This window comes from Kogia breviceps, chromosome 11 (genome assembly GCF_026419965.1).
Source record: "Kogia breviceps isolate mKogBre1 chromosome 11, mKogBre1 haplotype 1, whole genome shotgun sequence".
NCBI lineage: Eukaryota > Metazoa > Chordata > Mammalia > Artiodactyla > Physeteridae > Kogia > Kogia breviceps.
The window spans coordinates 675,625-694,371 of record NC_081320.1 but is presented as its reverse complement, the minus strand read 5'-3'; the positions used below and the strand labels follow the sequence as shown (position 1 = coordinate 694,371).

Here is an 18,747-nt window from a genome sequence, read left to right as displayed (position 1 = left end):
GCAGAGAGAGGCTTGGCCAAACGGGCTTGACCATGTGGTCTCCCTGGAAAAGGCTCAGCCCAGAAAGTGGAAGGGTCTGCAGCTGGGTCTCCAAAGTAACCTGCCCACAGGGGAGATGTACGGTCCAGCTGAGATAAGCATTTGACTCTGCTGGATGGCTACACTTTTCACTGCAAACCTCTAAGTTGATATTTGGTGTATATCCTGTATTTCATTGATTTCCAGACTCACTGATGAAGCTGACATCCATAAGAAACAGTAGTACATTCAATGCACTCTGCATTTATAGGATCTGAATTTGGAAGTGTCAAAATAAGTCAAAAAAGTTAAAAATGGAATGCAAAGGTGTGACTGTTCCCGGAAGCTTGTCCATGAGGTGGACCGATTTCCAGACACCGAACGTGGTCCTGGGGCGCCCCACCCTCCTTTGTCTCGCTCCACCTCCCTCTTCATGGGTTTTGCCTAAATAAACCCCCTTCACGTCTTACTCTGCCTCAGCTTTGCACCTTGGGGGAGGTAACTGACTCAGCCAAGCTGGAACAGCCCGCAGTGGAGGTGGCCCCCGCGCCTTCTCTTTTTGTGTTATAGGTGGAGGTGCCCTCGCCCAGAGACACGCCTGGTGAAATAACCCCAATTCCTGGCCTTTCTCGTGGGAGCTGCCAAACGGGGGCCTCCAGCTGCCTTCTCCAGTGTGGACAGTAAATGCGCCACAGCACCGGCTGAAGCAGGGACAGCGGCCCTTCATCCCGTCATTAGAGACGCGCTTTCCTCTGGGTCGTTAGGCCACCGTGTCACCCCGCAATAAATAGCCCAACGGCGCCAGCGCTGAACCTGGCCGCCGACACGTGGAGATGCACAGTTGACTCTCAGTACTGAAATGCAGAGGCTCCCGCCCTGAAGGCTCCCAGTCCCCATACTATGGAGCAAGCAGATGATACCCAGAAGCTCGGGCTCTGGCTTTGATGCCCCAGATGCGGCCACCTCACGTTTTACACACTCGGTCCCAATCACAGAAGCCGATTGGCTCTCACTGTTTTTTTTTTTTTTTTTTTTTTTTTTTTTTTTTTTTTTTTTTTTTGTGGTACACGGGCCTCTCACTGTGGTGGCCTCTCCCTTTGCGGAGCGCAGGCTCCGGATGCACAGGCTCAGCGGCCACGGCTCACGGGCCCAGCCGCTCCGCGGCACGTGGGATCCTCCCGGGCCGGGGCACGAACCCGTGTCCCCTGCATCGGCAGGCGGACTCTCAACCACTGCGCCACCAGGGAAGCCCTGGCTCTCACTCTTGAGGGCACCCAGTCCGCTTCACTGGCCTGCCGTGGGTTACCTGAAGGTCTCCACCACTGCACACAACCTGTGCAGATGAGATCTGAACTCACCCAACCAGGCCACTGCCGCCCCGGCGTCACATAGACGGCCTTCTGTTCCGTTCCGCTCCAGAGGCCTCTGTGGATGCCCTTAGGAAGACTTGCACCCAGTCACACAAGCTCTGCAGCAGAGAGGATGGGCCGCTCCCTGCTGAGATTCAAGGAGCAGCACGTCTGTGGAGTTTCCGGGCTGGGTGTGGTCTGCTGGGGGCCTGTGAGATTCCTCCACCCCGCCAGTGGGCCACCTGCCACCGTGGCACAGCACACGCTAGGTCTCTTCACCTCTGGGAGACAACACGCAACACACTTGTCCATCCTACTGAAGCCTGTTTGTGCGGTTACACGCAGATCAGCTTCTTTCCACTGGGGAGAGTCCAGCTAAGGGCCCGGCCCTTAGTCCCTCTGCTCAGAAGCACTGGGACGCCTAACCGTGCCTTAGCCCAGGGGTCTCTGCACTAAGCACAGCGCCACCTGGCTGACCGTGGGTTCTGGACCAAGAGCGCCTCCCCAGAACGCCGGATTTTGGCAGCCTACCGGGCCCTTTTAGAGACAGAGGTGTCTATAGCCCACACGGTTCCGCACGCAAGCCCCCACCCCGCCGGGGTCAGGGAGCCGACCCGCAGAGGCGCGGCGCGGCCGCTGAGGCCTCACTGTGCAGTCGGAAACGGCACCTTCGCGGTCCTCAGGGACTTTGTGGATCACGGGAGGCTGAGGCTTCCCCGAGCTCAGCCCCTCGCCCAGCGACATCGAGCTGCAGCTGGTGCCCCCCCCCGTGCCGGCCCCTCGAGCAGTTTGGGGAACCCCTTGTGTTCTTCACCGACGGCAGCCCGCTGGACAGCCGGGCCGAGCCACCCTGCTGCTGCACCCCTGGTCGCCCAGGTCGGCCCTTGGCTGTACAACAGGCCACACAAGTGAGACCCCCAAGGGCACGCATCTTTTCCTGACCCTGGGAGGTAGCCGATGGCTTGGCAGTCTGGTCTGGACAGTGGCGAAAGGGTAACTTCGTGGTGCAGGGAGAGCCTCCCTGGGGGGCGTCCACTGTGGCCGCCCGTGTCTCGGCACGCGCCAGCAAACACCGGGGACACGTCGTGAGGACGCTGCGGACTCCTATCCAGACCACAGGCCTGTTCCGAGGCCACCCATGTCTTGGCCAACAGACACCAGAGACACGTCGTGACGACGCTGCGGACTCCTTATCCAGACCACAGGCCTGTTATGAGGCCCCCGTGAGCCCCTCCCAGGGTACCAGACGGCCCTGGGCCACTCTTCCGCCAGCGATGCCACGGCCCTGGCAGGGTGGGGCGGACAGCACCCACCGACGGGGCACACAGCCAAGGTGATGGCAGATCCCTGCCCCCATTGTTCCCCCAGAGCTCTGGACACTGTTCCCTATGGCAAATTGATTTATGGGAGCGCTGCCAGTCTCTGCTCCACAAAGTCAGATCAAGGTACTCATTTCACCTCTAAAGTGTGCGGTCATGGGTCCAGAGCACGGAGTCACATGGGGTTTCCACGCAACCTCCCGGCCCCAGGCGGGGGGCTCACAGAGGGGACCCAAATGACAGGCCACTCAAAGAAATGCTCCTCAAGCGTTTGAAACAACAAATGGTCCCACATGGACAGAAATTTAACCCCTGGCCCCAGTACTGCGGAATCCCCAGCCCTCAGCTCTCCAGCCCTCACACCAACCGCCAGGCTTCTCCAAGGCTCCCTGTTAGCACTTGCAGAGACCCCGCCCCTCTGACATCTTCGCCAGGGGAGTGTCACGCCACCATGCAGGGTTTCCAACCGCCTGGCCGTCCTCCGTGTGCTGGCGCCTCGAGCGAGGGAGGGCTGTGCAGAGTGACCCCCGTGCGGCAGAGAGCCCAAGGGGACCCCCAAGCCCTCAGCGCTCGTGATTACACAGGTTTCTTGGCCCACACGGTGGCACAGCACCAGCTGAAACGCTGAGGCCCCTGGCTCCGCCTCACGATTCAGGTTGTGAAACCTCATTAATGCAATCAAATGCATCAAACACGTTGCAGGAGATTGAAATTACAGCTCCAGGATCCCCTGGCGGGACTGTGGACCCCAGGGAGAGGAAACGAGGCCTCCACCTGGTGGACGTCAGTCACAAAGGAGCCCCGGAATAAAGGGGTCACTGTTGGAGACTCAGGTCAGGTGCCCGCCCCACCTGAGACAAGAGGTGATGACCCCCTGCTCCAGAGCAAGGACGCTCGGCCTTGGCCAGAATCAGACTGCTGTCCCCAGAGGAGGCCCCCAGCCTGCCCGGCGCACACGCTCTCCTTTGGCTCTTCCAGTTGACAGCCCGGCTCGCAGGCTTGCTAGCAGACACCCGGGGCTGCCCCGTCCCAGGAACGGTGCTGGGACAGAGCCAGCCAGGTGGGCCCCTGCTCCACGGGTGACTGGGTGTCAGATGCCGCCGGCCCCGCTAGGAGGGCCTCGGCCCCGGCCCCACGGGCGTGGGTTCTGACCGGGAGCTCAGCTTCTTCTACCTTCAGTGGTGCCGAGTGATGCTGAAGCCCGTCGCTGCCTCCCGACGTCACGTCTCCGTGAAGTACCTCCTGGGCTGGGGCCGGCCCAGTGTCGCCAGTCAGACCACAAAAAGCTACGGTTGTCAACGAGTGTGGTGTTGGCACAAAGAGGGACACACAGTGAAGAGCAGGAAAGAAAGCCCAGAATGCGCCCATGCGCGTCTGGTTATTCGAGTTTGGTGAAGGGACCGTGGGAATTCGATGGGAGAAAAGACAAGTTTTTCAACCAGTGGTGCTAGAAGAATTGGCCCAGTCACTCATGGGTTTTCAGCAGGTAGTATTTTACAAGTGAAGCAAGATTAGGTTTTGAGAGGTTTAGTAACTTGCTCAAGGTCACCCAGATAAGAATCCAAACCAGAACTGCAGCTGGACTGTTTGATTCCAAAGTCTGTGCCCTTTCACCACCAGCTTGTGTCCTATTGCAAAGCTACACTTTGCTACTATTTACTCTGTAAGAACATGCCCTTTATTCCTAATTGGTTGCAAACGCTTCAAGGGTGCTGCCTACCTGCCTGCCGTTGTTTCTTAGTATCTCCGACGTGAAGCACACCCTTTGTTGATAATAATGGTACCATATATAGTTTAGCTTGATTCTCTGGCAGACCGGTTGTAGATTAAAATACAGCAGAAGACATTCCTCCAGGAGATGTAGCACGGTGACACCGGAATGAGGTTCCCACTCGCTGGAGGCCAGCTGGCCTCACCCCACCTCCACTGCGCTGTCTGAAGCCACCCAATCATGTATTTCAGGAGACGGGTTGAGGGGTCTCTTTTCCCAGCTGGAGGGAGTGTGTTGACCCGAACCGTCCTCAAACTCCTTCCCGGCTCGCTTTGGGAGTATTTTCCAGAGGGCTGACCGTGGAGATAACTCTCCTTCACGTGCACACGAGTCCAGCACAGGTTACAGCCCGCGGGTCCCCACGGGCGCGTGCGTGAGTGGAGCGGCGGGGGGGCGGGCCCCCTCAGTGGAAGGATGCCGGTGGAAGGTCCTGGCCCGTTGGCTCTTCTGCACGTCCCTGCCATTCTGGATCATGTCCACGATCTTCTGGGTCCAGGTCGCGGCCGGAAGTGTTAGTTATCCTCAATTCCACCCACGCACTGTACAGCTTCATTCTATTTCCTTGATATTCACATATTCAGTAAAATTCACCTTTGCTTGTGTTGAGCGGAATCAGCTTGCTTATCACCTCCTCTGAGTGACACCCAGGGAGGACGGGCCTCTGCTCTGAGCCCCTGTCCCCTCTCCTCACTGTCCGGGTCTTCACACACACCTGCTTTCTTGTGAGACCGTGAGCTCTGCCGAAGCAGGGGCTGTCCCTTTGCTCCTTTGTCCCTCATACCTCATACCTCACATAGGGTTTTGTACCTAATAAATGTAGCCTGAGTAAAAGAATATTGACTCAAAGGAAGGTGCAGAAATACAAAGATGAAGTAGGCGCTGTCCCTGCCCCAACAAGCTTCCAGTCGTTTTGGAGGAGATAAGATACGACAGAGACTGCTTCTTGCCTGGTTAATACCCATTCTTCTCTTCTTTCTCAAGGTAACAGAGCCTCGGTTTTTAGCTGGACTTATAGCTCAAGGCTCACAGGTTGCAATTTTCAGTCTTTCTTGCTGCTAAAGGTGGCCATGTCATTACATTTTGGGAAGCTGTCTTTGAAGGGAAGGAACATGACCTTATTCCTCCCTTCCTACCTCCTTGCTGCTTTTTGGAATGTGCATGTGATGGCTGGAGCTCCAGCAGTCACACTGGACCATAAAACCAAAAGCTAAGCCTGAAGATGGTGGAGCAGGAAGTTTGAAGGACCCAGGGCTTCTGAGCATCAGTGCAGCCGCCATTTCATTTCACCTGGACTTTTAACCTCCAGACTGCTTTTTCTTTTGAGTTTTCTGACACATATAGCCAAACTGAATCCTAACTGATACAGAAGAGGGGTGTAAATAGACACGTGGGTGGGCAAAGAGCTAGACTGTGCTCCCTGCCCCCCACATGTCCATTTTCCTCTTCACACCAAAGGCATTTGGTGCCTCTGACTCTTAGCCAAGCCTGGTGCTCACTGATAGGTGAGACAATACACAAATAGGAAAGGTGAACGGTCTCCAGTGACAGCCATAAGGGATGTGCAAAGGGCCACGGGAGTTCCGAGGAGGAGGGGCAGCTCCCTGTGGAAGGGGTAGGTGGGCTCAGCCGAGGTGGTCTCTTGGCAAGGAAGGGTCAGGGCACGACGAGAGTGTCCACCTGCATTAAGAAACCAGAGCATCCCAGGGAGGAAAACCTTGGGAGCTAGGATGAGGCCGACGTATCTCCCACGTTGGGAAGCGTAAGCGGGGCTCACGGTGGGTTTGAGAGGTCTTGGGAGAAGCGGGCCACGGGGCTGCAGGGAGAGTGCTGGGAGGGTCTAGGGGTTGGCTGCATAATCTCCAAGGTGAACTGAGAACAAATTTCCGATGAGGTGCAGTACCAAGTTAAATTCAGATCTGAGCAGGAGAAGTGATTCTTGAGAAACTGAAAGCTTCCAGCAGGAGTAAGCAGGAGGTCCCTACCCTGGTTTACTGACCAAGCCTGGGCGGCAGTGCTGTGTGATGGGAGCAGAGGGAGGCTAAGGAGGGTGTCCTGAGCCAGAGAGGACAGAACACACGCCAGCGTGATCAGGAACTGTGGAGAAGGGGCTCTTCTGGAACCTTCCTGGTTCTGAACATCCAGGGTTTCTCTTGTCAAGTCCAGTGGCCACCGAGAGACTTCCCCAGACTGGTTACTGGTTACCTCCCTCGGTCCCCCTTTCCATCCAGCCCTCTGGGCTCTGGGGTCCCTTCTCCACCCTGCACGAGCCTGGCTTCTCCGCCTCTTCCCACCCTGACTTCCCCATAAGCTCCTCTCCACTTCATAGGATTCTGGTAAATGTTCCCCCCCTTCCCACAGTCCTCGTGCAGGTTTGGACCCGACGCTATGCACACTTTCCCACTCAGTTCCAGCTCTGTCTCCGCTTCCAGGAGAGCCCAGGGGAGGAACACAGGCAGCGGCTAGGCTTCCCCGAGGAACCTCTGCGCTGTTTCTCAGACTCTGTGCTTTCAAGTCATTTTGTAATTGATCCAGTCCTTTGATCATGTGGGATTCTGGCCATCTCTTTCTCTCTCAGGGGCCAGAATAAAAAGGAGGCTCTTGGGTCCTGGGGGTTTGGAACTCATAAGTGAGGCTGGTTTCCATTGTTCCAGGATCTGGCCGTGGTGAAAACCTGCGATTTTAAAATCGGGGGCCCCTCCAGGTATCCCGGCTCTGCTGAAGCTGGCTTCCCCACCACCGCTTTCTCCAAACTACCTGCCTTTGCGTAGGTCACAACGAGCAGGTCATCGAGCTTGGCTTGGCAATTCCGGATTTCTCACCGTTGTCTCTTATTATCCGGGTCAGGAGGAGTCCATCCACTTCTCTGGTTTCTGGTTGCAGGTATTTCTCCTCCAGGGAGGGGGTCTTTCATTTCCTCCAAGGACATCTTTCTATGTGGACCTGTTTGCAGGTGCTTAAAAGAAAGGGGTGCTTGGGTCATTTCTAAAGCTTTGAACAGTCATTCCTTTTTTTTTTTTTTTTTCCAAGATTCTCTGAGAAAGTTAGGAGAGATGCATTGGGAATTCATTATTACGTTTAAGGAGAAGAGAAGTAAAAACTGTGGGAGCCTGAGCATTTTAAATAGCTTCGTTTCGGGGGTGTAAAGATGCCGAAGAAATAAACATGATCTGGGGGAGGTAAACGCCCGGAGGGAAGCGCAGCTGGGAGGCAGGCGAGCGGCGGCGCCCCTGAAACCGAGCGGGGCCCTGTGGGGCTCCCGGGCATGGAGACCTTCTTGTCCCCCGTTTTTTTTGTAGCCAAGACTCCAGCCTCCATGACCTTCCCTGAGGTCCAAAGGGCAGCTTCGAACAGCTGCTAATCCAGGGAAGAGCAGCCGAGAGACCACCTGAGGCGAGATTAAAGGGACCAGAGAAGCTCATCAAGATTAGGAGACCGACCCCCTGAGACCCTGCACACACCCCAGTCTTCTCAGCAACCCCATCTCGGGAAGTAGTCATAAAGCTCCCCATCAGATCCTCCTGGGTCGGGACACGTAGTTTTCCAAGGCAGGAGCCCGCCGTGTCCCCCTTCGCCTGGCCAAGTAATAAAGCTCTCCTTTTCCCCTTCACCCAAAACCGTGTCTCCGAGGCTTAACTTGGAGCCGGTGCACAGAGAAGCTGAGCTTTCGACATCGCCCCCAGGTTGGCTCATCAGGGTGGCCCGTCTGAAGCCTGAGTGACGGAGGCAGACGGCCAAGCGGGGCACCGGGGCACGGGCCCCCGAGGACGGGGGTCTCGGCTAGCGCAAACCTAAAGTCGAATTAGATGAGCAGTTGTCCACTGGGGGGACCAGCCTTCCAGATCCAGGCCGCCCCTCCTTCAGCAGAGGAGGGGCCCCGACTCAGCATTCAGGCTGCACCCGCCCTCTACCCGCACGGGCGCAGGGAGTAGAACAGGGTAAATGTTTTCCACCTAAAGGGCTGCAGCAGCCTAGTTAGTAAAGTTCCCCTGTGTACTTTAGATTGCATTTCATTTAATATGTTCTACTTTATTTTTTCAGCTCCTCAGTTGTCTAACAATAACCAAAAGAAAAAAGTCCTAATTACTTCAATTACGTTTCACAAATCTAGTGAATTAAGCTTAATATGGCGATTCTTAAATTCCCTTAAACATTTACAAACTAAGTAAAATTGTCTGAATTTTCAACCTAACCCAAGTCGAAGTAATAAATCGCTTCCTAACACATTGACTTCTAGCTGCGAGAGGGTCATCTGCTAGATAACCCAACACGCCGAAGCTTCTTCCATGCGAGACGAACTTACTAAATATGCCAAGGTCGTTCTTAAACTTAAAAGCAGGAATGCTGTGCTTGGATTTACTTGATTATGTTTCTATACTAAATTTAAGATTTCAAGAAACTGAGACAGCATCATCTGCCAAGGGACCAATGACCACGTGCCAGGCCAGTCGGGGTTCCCTCCGCAGCTGGAGAATTGGGGCGGGACGTGGACCCGGGGCTGCACGCCCGCAGGGGGCCTTGCGTGAGACCCGGGCTGCTGCACTGAAGCCTCTCCACGGTCGTTGTGTCGGCAGGCCTCCGCGAGGCTGAATTAAGCCCCACTTGATAACGAGACCACCCCCGCTCCAGCCCCACCCTCCTCTCACCCCGCTTGGGTCCCACCAGCAGGTTCAGGTCACCTGTCTTCTTCTTTGGGCTTCTGCGTCCCTTTTGTTTCTGGGGTTAATAAAACGAGAGTGACAACCCCCCCCTTTTTTTTTGCAGTACGCGGGCCTCTCACTGTCGCGGCCTCTCCCATTGCGGAGCGCAGGCTCCGGACGCGCAGGCTCAGCGGCCACGGCTCACGGGCCCAGCCGCTCCGCGGCACGTGGGATCTTCCCGGACCAGGGCACGAACCCGCGTCCCCCGCATCGGCAGGCGGACTCTCAACCACTGCGCCACCAGGGAAGCCCAACAACCCCTTTTTTAGGAACCTCTCTCCACCTGTAACATGGCGATCCGTCCACACTAACAGTGAGTGAAACTGTCCAGGGGTGAAGGTCCCTGAGGGCAGAGCTGAGGAAGGGGCGGGAGGGAGGTGAAGGAGCCACTGGAGCGGTGCCCAGAGCGGCCTGAGACAAAAGAGAAAGTTCTGGACAACTTTCTTACGTCTTTAAAGTTAAATGAGTTATTGGGCTTCCCTGGTGGTGCAGTGGTTAAGAATCCGCCTGCCAATACCGGGGACACGGTTCGAGCCCTGGTCCGGGAAGATCCCACAGGCCAAGGAGCAACTAAGCCCGTGCGCCACAACTACTGAGCCCACATGCCACAACTCCTGAGCCCGCGTGCCTAGAGCCCATATTCCGCAACAAGAGAAGCCACCGCGGTGAGAAGCCCGTGCACCACAACGAAGAGTAGACCCCGCTCACCACAACCAGAGAAAACCCCGCGCGCGGCAACGAAGACCCAATGCACCCAAAAATAAAATAAATAGATTTATTTTAAAAAGAAATTAAATGAGTTACAATGGAATATTACTCAGAGCGAAGAAGACATGAGCCGTTAAGCCCCGAAAAGCTATGGAGGAACTTTAAAAGCATATGACTAAGTGAAAGCCGCCAGTCTGAAAAGGCTACAGACGGTGTGATTCCAACTCTGTGACATTCTGGAAAAGGAAAGCTGTGAATACAGTAAAAAGGCCAGTGGTTGTGAGGGGCTGGGGGGAGGGAGCGGCGAGCAGGTGGGACACGAGGGATTTTTAGGGCGGTGAGTCTGCTCTGTATGACGCTATCGTGGTGGATACACGTCGTTATACATTTGTCCAGAGCCACGCAGTGTATAACCACAGACCTTGAGTGATGGTGATGTGTCACTGTGGGTCCATCGAGTGTAGGAAATGTCCCATCGGGGGGGAGATGTTGATAATGCAGGAGGCTGTCAGGGTGGGGGGCAGGGGGCACATGGGAAATCCCTGTACCTTCCTCTCAATGTTGCTGTGACCCTAAAACAGCTGTAGACAATAAAGCCTGTTAAAAATTAAACAAGTTTTTACCCCTTCTTGTGGTACAGCTATTAATGTTTGGTGTAAAATATTTTTCCACCCAGAATATGCAGGTAAAATGGATGCTGCAGAGTTACAGAGTGTGTTTCAGGCGTACCCGGGCCCGCTACGTGTATTTTCCTCCGGTATCTGTGATCTCATTGAAGAACAAAATTAATGGGTCATCACTCTCTGCTAGGATGGCTTTAATACGGTCATGGAAGCGTACGTCTTAATGAATGACTCAAAGTAAACAAAGCAAACCTCATTTAAGTGGAGTGGGACACCCGGAAGCAGGGGCTGTCGCGCACCTACCTGTCCTGCGCCTGCCCGGCCAGCGGGAGGAAACGATGATGATGTTACGTGTCCTCTGGTACTCGAGGGAGTACGTTTCTCGCGTGGGATTTCTCTCCTGCATTGAGGAAAAGGGAGGTGCCTGCCCAGCTCCGCGGCGCTCACGCCGCCGGCAGCCCACAAGAAACCCCGCAGCTTCCAGCTCCTGTTCGCCAGTGAACTTCCGTTCACACGACCCTCCCCAGGCCCCCCCCAAACCCTAAGGAAGCGAGGCCCTCCCCTTCGTTCTCTGCCGCTGTCTGGCACACCCACCGCACAGGTAGAACAGCCGGCTTCTGTTTCGGGGGTTGACGGCTCCCCGGGGTGGGAGGGGCGACGGACAGCCGGACGGAGCCCCCTCTGCCAGGTGTCGCCTGCCACGCCTGTCATGCCACCTCTTCCTCCTAACGTGGGAGGGACGTTCTACCTGAGTTCTTTGAGAAATTGTTCCAGGGTCGGGTAGAAGTTTGAAATGTTGAAAAGGGGCATTTGCCGTCAACTCTTCTGAAGGCGCCTCAAGGCACGGAGCATCCGGCCCTTTTCATCAGCCATCACTCCTCCTCCCACACGCTCCCTGTGTGACAGCCGCAGGACATACCTCTCCCTCCTGGCAAGGCGTGGCCCTTTGCATGGCCTTGTGTATCTGTGCCCCTGACCTCGGGCAGCCAGCGCACACTCCTTCTTCACGACGCTCTAAAACCTGACTTCACTGAGCTTCGGCCGTGTCTTTAACACCCAGAGCGCCATCCTGTTACACCCCTCGTCACACTTCGCACACCGTGTTCTTGCAGGGAAAGAGTTAAGTCATTCATTTGTCGTCCAGGAGGAAAACAGATGTGGTCTGTTGCAGGGAGCGCAGCACAGAGTATGTGAAGAACTCGTCCTTTAAGTGTGGAAAGCATGCACCTATCACCTAGTCACCTGTGGTGCTTTGTGAAGGGAACTAGGGAGAGCCCCTGAGACCAGAAATATGGCTCTAGGCCCTCCCTCAGGAGACCCCTGTTAACCCCTGCAGCCCAGGCCAACACCTCCGATGCTGCCCTGCGGGGCCGGGCACCCACGTGTGTGCTCGGACAGACACATTGCACCTTGACCTCTCAACAGGAAGCTACTAACTTCATTCCACTAATTTTCTCTGCCAACTACGGCACTGGAAGGAATGGGGTTGTAGGTAGAAAGATGGCCCCCAAAGACGTCCACATCCGAATCCCTGGAAGCCGTGGCCCTGTCACCTTACGCGGCAAAGGGACTTTGTGGATGTGAATAGGTTAAGGGTCTTGAGATGGGGAACGGACCCTGGGTTACTCAGGTAGGCGGGTGTGATCACAGGTCCTTGTGAGACGGAGGCAGGAGGGTCAGAGTCAGGAAAGGGGACATGAGGGTGAGAGCAGAGGATGTGTCATAGACACACAGAGGTTTGAAGACGCTGTGCTGTGCCGCTGGGCTTGAAGGTGAAGAACGAGGCCACGGGTTCACAAGAATGTGGCCTCTAGAAGCTGGAAAAGGCGACGAAGCAGATTCTCCCCGAGAGGCTCCAGGGGAAAGCAGCCCGTGAGGTCTGGATTTGAGGACTTGGAGCTCGAGAACTGAACGTCAGGGAATTTCTGCTGTTTGAAGCCACCGAGCCTGTGGTGATTTGTTCTGGTGGCTCCGGGATCCTGACACCTCAGGGCACAGCCGGGCAGCAGGCGGCTGGGCCAGAGCCAGCTCTGTGCAGGGCACGGCAGTAAAGCAAAGCCTCTGTGCGATCGGCCGGGGAGAATCTGCTTCCTTGCCTTTTCCAGCTTCTAGAGGCCACATTCTTGTGAACCTGTGGCCTCGTTCTGCTCTCCCTAGTTCCGTTCACAAAGCACCACAGAGAAGTGTGGACCGGGGCAAAGAGGATGACTAGGTGATAGGTGCATGCTTTCCACGCTTAAAGGACCAGTTCTTCACATACTCTGTGCTGCGCTCCCTGAAACAGACCACATCTGTTTTTCTCCTTGACGACAAATGAATGACTTAACTCTTGCAGGGAAAGACAGAGCTAAAACTCCGTCTTGCCTTCCTCCATCTTTCCCCAGAGATAATCATAATCCCTCACTGGGTGTGTGTCAGCCTCATTTTTAGTAATTTTAGTAGTTTTAGTAATTTTAATTATATCTGTATTTATTTACTTTTTTTTTTAGTAGATCTTTATTGGAGTATAACTGCTTCACAATACCGTGTTAGTTTCTGTTGCACAACAAAGTGAATCAGCTATACGTATACATATATCCCCATATCCCCTTCCTCTTGCGTCTCCCTCCCTCCCACCCTGCCTATCCCACCCCTCTAGGTGGTCACAAAGCACCGAGCTGATCTCCCTGTGCTATGCGCCTGCTTCCCACCAGCCAACTATTTTACATTCGGTAGTGTATGTATGTCGATGCTACTCTCACTTCACCCCAGCTTCCCCCTCCCACCCCATGTCCTCAAGTCCCTTCTCTATGTCTATATCTTTATTCCTGCCCTGCAACTAGGTTCATCAGAACCTTTTATTTTTTTAGATTCCATATATATGTGTTAGCATACGGTATTTGTTTTTCTCTTTCTGACTTACTTCAGTCTGTATGACAGACTCTAGGTCTGTCCACCTCACTACAAATAAACTTAATTTCATTTCTTTTTATGGCTGAGTAATATTCCATTGTGTATATGTGCCACGTCTTTATCCATTCATCCGATGATGGACATTTAGGTTGCTTCCATGTCCTGGCTATTGTAAATAGAGCTGCAATGAACATTGTGGTACATGACTATTTTTGAATTATGGTTTTCTCAGGGTATATGCCCAGTAGTGGGATTGCTGGGTCATATGTTAGTTCTATTTTTAGTTTTTTAAAGAACCTCCATAGTGTTTTCCATAGTGGTAGTGTCAGTTTACATTCCCACCAACAGTGCAGGAGGGTTCCCTTTTCTCCACACCCTCTCCAGCATTTATTGTTTCTAGCTTTTTTGATAATGGCCATTCTGACCGACGTGAGGTGATACCCCACTGTAGTTTTGATTTGCATTTCTCTAATAATTAGTGATGTTGAGCATCTTTTCATGTGTCTCTTGGCCATCTGTATATCTTCTTTGGAGAAATGTCTATTTAGGTCTTCTGCCCATTTTTTAACTGGATTGTTTGGTTTTTTGATATTGAGCTCCATGAGCTGTTTGTTTATTTTGGAGATTAATCCTTTGTCTGTTGTTTCATTTGCAAATATTTTCTACCATTCTGAGGGTTGTCTTTTTGTCTTGTTTATGGTTTCCTTTGCTGTACAAAAGCTTTTAGGTTTAATTAAGTTCCATTTGTTTATTTTTGTTTTTATTTGTTAACTCTAAGAGGTGTGTCAAAAAAGATCTTGCTGTCAAAGAGTGTTTTTCCTATGTTTTCCTCTAAAAGTTTTATAGTGTCTGGGTCTTACATTTAAGTCTTTAATCCATCTGGAGTTTATTTTTGTGTACGGTGTTAGGTAGTGTTCTAATTTCTGTATCTGTATTTATAGTAAATGATAAATACTGCTTTTGTGAGTTAAAACTTTTTACCTAAAAATATTGCATACATCCTTTTGCTTTTTCACTTAATGTTACATTTTTAAAGTTTTATCAGTGTGGTTAATATTTTCCATAGTATTCTCGCTGAAATTATTTAACCTGAATCTAAATATGAGGAAATGATCATATATTTAGTCCAGAATGTGAGACATTCTACAGGGTAATTGGCCTGAACTCTTCAAAATGTCCCGAAAACCAAAAAAAAAAAAAAAAAAAAGGCTGGCAGACTGTTCTATATGACACACAGCCAAATGCTTTGGCACCTGATTAGATCTCAGTAAAAAAAGAGCTTTTGGGACAGCTGGGAATTCTGACTGTGTTTGGGGGTATTATGCTTGTGTAAGGAGTGTCCCCAGAAACAGCCCTTTATTCTAATCACTGATTCATTATATAATGAACTCTGTTCATTCATTCATTTCTCTACTGATGTTTGTTATTTGTTGCTAAAGTCTTCGATAGCTTAATTATATTTTTTCTGATTCAACATTTATTGGAAAAGCCACTACGATAATAAAATTTGCCAATTTCTTCTCGTAATTCTCTCAATTTTTCACTCTTTGTACTTTGTTAACAAGTGCACACTAGTTCAGAAGAGTTTTACCTTCTGGGTGATTTTTCCTTTTATTATTATGAAAAGCCATCTTTATCTCTATTGTTGCTTTTTTCTTATAGCTTGTCTGATATCAGTACCCACACAACCTTTATTTTATTTTACTTCTGTTGAACAAAATAATTTAGTTTATTTTATCAACTAGTTATTTTTCAATGAAAAGGTAATGCAGACATAGGTTTAGAAATTTAAACATCGGGCCTTCCCTGGTGGCGCAGTGGTTAAGAATCCGCCTGCCAATGCAGGGGACACGGGTTCGAGCCCTGGTCCAGGAAGATCCCACATGCTGCAGAGCAACTAAACCTGTGCGCCACAACTACTGAGCCTGCGCTCTAGAGCCCACGAGCCACAGCTACGGAGCCCATGAGCCACAGCTACTGAGCCCCCGTGCCACAACTACTAGAGCCCGCGCACCTAGAGCCCGTGCTCTGCAACAAGAGAAGCCACCACAATGAGAAACCCATGCACCGCTATGAAGAATAGCCCCTGCTCACTGCAACTGGAGAAAGCCTGTGCATAACAACGAAGACCCAACACAGCCAAAAATAAATAAATAAAATAAATAAATTTACTTAAAGAAAAGAAATTTAAACATCATAAAAGAACACAGGATGGAAAGTTATGTTTACTCCTCACTTGAGACTTCCAGGCCCCCACCATAGAAGCAACTACTGTAACCAGTTTATACAATGTTATTCTAGAATGTTCTATGCATATTTAAGCATATATGCATATATGTGTATATATAGATATACGTATATAGACACGTAGTTATTTTTACACAGGTAGAGGCATACTATATGGATTGTTCTACATCTTGATTTTTTTCACTTAAATATTTCTTAATGACAAATTTTAATAGCTGCCTTCCAATAAATGAAAAATCATATTGTGTTGACATTTTATTTTTCATTTATTTATGAATGAGGTTGACTGTCTTTTCATATATCATAAACCATTTGTGTTTCTTTTCCATGAACTGCCTCTAATAAGTTCTTTGTCAATTTTTCTATTGGTTTAATGGTCTTTTATAACTGATTTGTAAGAGGTCTTTATATATTGAAAAAATGAGCTCATTGTCATGTGTTGAAATATTTTTCCCAGTTGATATTTTGACTTTGTGTGGTAATTTTTTTCTGTGCAGAAAAAAAGATTTTTTTATTAGTCATGTTCATGAATCTTTTTGGAATTTGGCTTTTGTGTGTTGCTCAGAAAAGCATTCTTATCTCCAAAAAGAAATACATTCTCCTAAATTTACTTCTAATAGTTTTATTATTTTATTTTACATATTCAAATTTTTGATTCACCTGAAAGTAATTTTGATAAAAGGTATCTTTTTTAGATGTTTTCCACATGGCTGCTCAGTGGAATAAGCCACATTGCTAAATTTCAATGTATTTAAGCACCAATTTAAAAAAATTAACTTTGTTTTTATGGAAAATTCCCAACTTATAAAAGTAGATAGTGAGTAGTGAGGACGAGGACTTGAGAGGAAAGATTTTGACATTTGGACATATCGAAGCCTGGAAGTTTTCATTTCTTTCTTCTGACAATTTCAACTGCATAAACTAGAAAGAACAAGGCTGTTTTATTTAAAGCTGATTCTTCACCTTGCTCCCCCAAATATAAAACAAACACTCATCTCCACTAGGAAGGAATTAGGAAGTTTTTTCATAATTTTAAAGTGCTGGAACAGTGATGATTTCAGGGAACAAAGTAGCGAACAGTATTGTGTAATTCTGTTTCCGTGCTTGCTATCTCTCTGTGCCTCTGTGCTCCAGCGACCTTGAGGACGCCCACACTCACATGGAAAAACCTGACTTACTCATGAATAACGTTTTCTAAGAGTCCAAATGCATTCCTAATTTTCCTTCAGTATATTTATGAATAGAAGCTATTGTTTGGATGACAGTATGCATTAGCATCTTTTGTTATTTTGTGTTTCTGGCAATATTTTTATTTTTATCTTGCTCAGTTTTCAGTATATACCCAGCTAGATTTGGTGGACTGAAGGCATAGACAGTATCGAATATGCTGCATTAAAATATAACGATTGGGCTTCCCTGGTGGCTCAGTGGTTGGGAGTCCGCCTGCCGATGCAGGGGACGCGGGTTCGTGCCCCGGTCCGGGAAGATCCCACGTGCCGCGGAGCAACTAAACCCGTGCGCCACGACTACTGAGCCTGTGCTCTGGAGCCTGCGAGCCACAACTACTGAGCCCGCATGCCACAACTACTGAAGCCCGCGTGCCTAGAGCCTGTGCACTGCAACAGGAGAAGCCACCGCAATGAGAAGCCTGCGCACCACAAAAAAGAGTAGCCCCGCTCGCCGCAACTAGAGAAAGCCTGCGCACAGCAGCAAAGACCCAACACAGCCAAAAAAAAAAAACCTATAAAAATAAAAAATAAAAAATTTTAAACCAAGTGTCTTCTAAGGATACTTGCTGTAAGCTGTAAAATGTTAAATTTAAAGTACTATATATTTGATCCCAATTTATGACATCTGTTTGTTTCTGTTTGTTCTAGAGGAAAGGAGTGAGATGGAAGAAATAGTATATTTCTCTTTACAAGGAAGGACAATTTCTGGAAGTTTCATGTTTTGGACTTTCAGTGACATTTAATATTCATCAACTCTTAGGTGCACACCCAGAACTGAAATCATGGCTTTCTGAATGTGTGTTTAATTGTGAATCACAGATAAAACTTTTAATAGTTGTATTGCTTCTTTCACCCATGTTCACACGCCTTAGGATTTCTAACTGGACTAGCCAATGGGAAGGATGGTGGATTCCTAAGGAGGAAGTGACCGAAGAAGGCTGGACGGCTCTTCATGTCTGGACCACAGTTGAAAATGGTGAGTGGGTCTGTGAGTCCAGTGGAGTGAAATACAGGGTATAGGCACTTGGATAGTTGAGCACTCGATCGCTGTGGAGTTTTTTGTCTGAACTCTATAGGTCGATAGACGGTCCTTATTTATCCATCCCTGCGTCACCCATCTACGAATGCATGCATGCATGCATCCATCCATCGTCCAAAAAAGTTTCTGAGCAGCTCCCCTGTGCTAGGCTCTGCCTGGTGTTGTGGGATGACTCTTCCCATCTGGTGCAGATCATCGCAAACTAGCCCACGAGGTGAGAGCAGGAGCCATGCTATGATGAGGATAAGGAGAGTTAGTGACGGACGCCATGGGATGCTGGCTGACGCACCGACAGTCGTGGACACGCTCCCTAAGGGAGCGGATTAGACCAGAAGGAGCCAGCCTGGCTTGAAGCCTCGGCAGCGGAATTCCGGGCGGAAAGGGCTACGGGTCCTAAGACCCAGGGCTGGACCGGCTCCTGGAACCAATAGGAGCCCGAGCCTCCCAGTGACGCAAGGTCAGCAAGGTAGGTGGGGTCAGGTCACGCCGCTTTGGGCCTGGAAGCGAGTTTGGCTTTTTTTTTTTTTTTTTTTTTTTTGCGGTGCGCAGGCCTCTCACTGTTGTGGCCTCTCCCGTTGCGGAGCACAGGCTCCGGACGCGCAGGCTCAGCGGCCACGGCTCACGGGCCCAACCGCCCCGCGGCATGTGGGATCTTCCCAGACCGGGGCACGAACCCGCGTCCCCTGCATCGGCAGGTGGACTCCCAACCACTGCGCCACCAGGGAAGCCCGAGTTTGGCTTTTGTTCTAAATCAAAACGGCCCCTTTGGGGGCGCTTGCATCCCCTGTTCACAGTCAGGGCTGTGATTCACCTTGGCAGAGAGCATGCTGGCCGCTGCTGGAAAATGGTTCGCCG

General features: G+C 50.8%; 1 long non-coding RNA gene across 5 annotated transcripts in view; it reads left to right on the top strand.

Annotated features, from left to right (window-relative positions):
- Positions 1 to 18,747, top strand: part of LOC131764944 (uncharacterized) — a 96,282-nt gene that overhangs the window by 51,413 nt on the left and 26,122 nt on the right. For 3 of the 5 annotated variants that reach the window (XR_010835272.1, XR_010835273.1, XR_010835274.1), the window contains one exon: positions 17,726 to 17,829. This is a non-coding gene — a long non-coding RNA (uncharacterized lncRNA). Of the gene's footprint in view, positions 1 to 17,688; positions 17,830 to 18,083; positions 18,359 to 18,747 lie in introns of all 5 variants that reach the window. The other 2 variants (XR_010835275.1, XR_010835276.1) reach the window with 2 other exon arrangements.